The following is a 3111-nucleotide window of genomic DNA, read 5'->3' as shown; positions in this document are numbered from 1 at the left end:
AGCTGAGATCGCAGCCTTCAGGGAACAATCCAGGATCGATCGGGAACAACAGAGTACCGATAGGGAAACAAACCGCCTTGCGCAACAGAGAATGCAGGATTTGGAAGATGAAAACACAGCGCTGGCCCGAGCACTGGACAGGAGGCACCAGCACAACGAGGCACTCACCCAGGCCCTGGCTAGAGCATCCCAGCTAACAATAGGCGTGAACGCTGCCCCGATAACATGAGACCGCAGCACCGCCCCAGCACTTACTACAGAGGGCGGTCAACGGATAATCCAGATACCGGTAGACTTATTCCCGGACAACTTGAGGCATCTGCCACCACCACCGTTACCACAGCCAGTTCACAATATCCCACCGGTAACCGATGCAAACACGGCATTACTTGTGCAAATGAGTAACTCTTTGCATGCCCTGCAGGCAAGGGTACATGCCACAGAAAATAGAGACACCTGCTATGACCACTTACGAGGACCGCCCGGGCCCCTTCACCCAACAGGTTAGAGGAGCCATTCGAGCGAATACATCGAAACCACTGAAGATTGACTATACGGGAGTTGGAGACCCCTACCAGCATCTACAGGTGTTAATGCTCAGGTCCGGCGGTAGTCGGATCCTTGTTTAATGCGGGTCCGGTGGGCGGACAGCTACTCCGAGGATTAGATGATCTCCGTTTACTACAACATGAGAGACAGGGCGTCAGAGGGAGATCGCGTTGGGCGGTCTTCACTTCTCCAATGCCTAAGTCAGTCACTGTATATGTGCAGCATAACAATAAATGAGTAGTAATTGCGTAATTAATGAGGAGAGAGGAGAGAACCTTTTATAGTTGAGGAAGAGGTTGATCTTCTTCTTGTTTCCGATGTGGGACTGATGTGCTTTGATTCCCAGCGTCTGGAGCTTCTGATGCTATTTTGACGTAGCGCGTGGCGGCGCGTCGGCGGTGATCTGGGGACGGTCCAGGACTCGAGCAGTAGCCTGCCTGGCCGTGCCTTCGCAGGTTACCCCCCTTGGTGGGAGTCGGTACCTCTGGCGGTACCATGAGCGTGACTCATTATAGCTAATTATGCTCGTTCTGGCACATGTAGGTACAAGTCCCCCAAGTCCCCAGTCAAGGAGGGCAATCTTAGTTGGGGAGTTGATCGGCGGTGTGAAGCGTTACTTCCGCTAGACTTGCAACAGCATAATTAGCGTTAGTGCGTTGTCAACCATGGATTTACTGAGCGAAAGCTTTATACCCTTTCGTGTGGGCCCCTGCCAGGCCCGCCAGGGAGTCCCCCACTCCCTAGCCAAGACGGACCTCCGGATGGTCGGCACATTGTTTGTTGAGGGGAAGCTGCACGGAGCAGAGGGTGTTGGGTAGCGAGCCCAATCTTAGTACCCGGGTGATGGGGGTCAACGTACCTGATCAGGGTCGTCGTAGACTGTTGACAAGTCCCAGTGTCCTGTAGGGACGATCTGACCGTAACGCCGCGTGGCGGTCGTTGTCAGAGTGAGGCGTAGCCTCAGGATTCACCGCTGGCGGATACCCCCCGCTGGATGTAGCAGGAAACAACGTCGCGTAGACGTGTTTGGTGGTAGTTAGTGAGCGGAGTTGCGCTCAGCAACGCACATGGTTTGCACGATGGAGGGGGTTCTGCCGGCAGTGTCACGTATAGTTGAGGTTGCCCCTTGCGAATTGATAAGTGGAAGTTTTCTAGCGGGGATCCGCTCAGGAGACTTCGACGAGTGTCAAGTGAGAGGTTCCACTGGCGGAGTTTCGCTCAGCGGTGATCTCGACACTTGGAAGATGACAAGTGAGAAGTTTCGCAGGCGGGGTTTCGCTCAGCAGACTTCAACGCTCGGAAGATGTCAAGTGAGAAGTCTCGCTGGCGGGGGTTTCGCTCAGCGGACTTCAACACTTGGAAGATGTCAAGTGAGAAGTTCTGCTGGCGGGGTTTTGCTCAGCGGACTTCAACGCTTGGAAGATGACAAGTGAGAAGTCCCGCTGGCGGGGGTTTCGCTCAGCGAACTTCAACGCTTGGAAGATGTCAAGTGAGAAGTTCCGCTGGCGGGGTTTTGCTTAGCGGACTTCAACGCTTGGAAGATGACAAGTGAGAAGTCCCGCTGGCGAGGTTTCGCTCAGCGGACTTCGCCGACGATTTTCCTCCCAAAAGTTGTGGCTTTTATCAGACGCTTCGTCTGATAGTGGTTGACACGTGGCGAACCCCTAAAGGGTTAGCGTGCGGAGGCGTACCTCCTCCGCCTAGCTGTCTCCTCGCCATTAATGTTAGTAATGATGGATTTCGTAACAGAGGCGACGCCTCGGTTAATCCGGAGAATAACTGTAGTTGTGGGGCAAGTGTACGGCTAACATTTGATGTCGTTTTTCAATGGACGGCCTAGGACTGTTTGACGTTGACATAAAAGGGGGGGAAGTTGGCATATTTGACACTTCTCTAAACTTTGAACTCTGCTTCGTCGTCTTTAAGCTTTCTGTGTCTGAAATTGGAGAAGAAGGTTGAGGCGATATTGCCGAGTTTTCGTACGTGGAAGAACCGACGACCTCCGGCTCCGAAGACAAGTGCTCACACTGCTGTCAGAGACTCCATCGTTGAGGTTGGTATTCTGACTAATATCCCTGTTTCATTGGATGTCTGTCATGGTGATTTTCTGGGTTTTGGGTGTTCCTGTGGTACGTTCTTTGATGTCCTGTGAGGGTGTGAGTGGGTTTGGGGATGGGTTGCTGTTTTTGACAAAATTGGGGTTTTTATGGATTTTCTAGATGGTCGAATCTGGGTTTGAGGGCGTTTCTTCTTGTTTTGGTATTTTCTGGGTTGAGTGTTGTTGATGTTCTTGGGCACTGACTGATATAGGGATAGGTTAGATCTTGTGTGAGCTAACTGATTTGGTTTTTAGGGTTTTGGGATGGCCGACGTCATAGAGATTTCGAGCAGTGAGGATTCCGGATCTGAAGTGTCGTTCAGCACGGCGGATAGAAATTTTATTGACTCGTTGCGTCCATCTGCCCGTGCAGGAACCTCACTGCCAGAACCGCTAGAGGTGGAGCCGTTACAGACCATACTGTGGGTTGTAGATATGGGTCGTGCATCACGTCCGGAGAGTTC

This window comes from Rosa chinensis, chromosome 6 (assembly GCF_002994745.2).
Source record: "Rosa chinensis cultivar Old Blush chromosome 6, RchiOBHm-V2, whole genome shotgun sequence".
NCBI lineage: Eukaryota > Viridiplantae > Streptophyta > Magnoliopsida > Rosales > Rosaceae > Rosa > Rosa chinensis.
The sequence above is the reverse complement of the archived record's forward strand: the minus strand, read 5'-3'. Positions refer to the sequence as shown.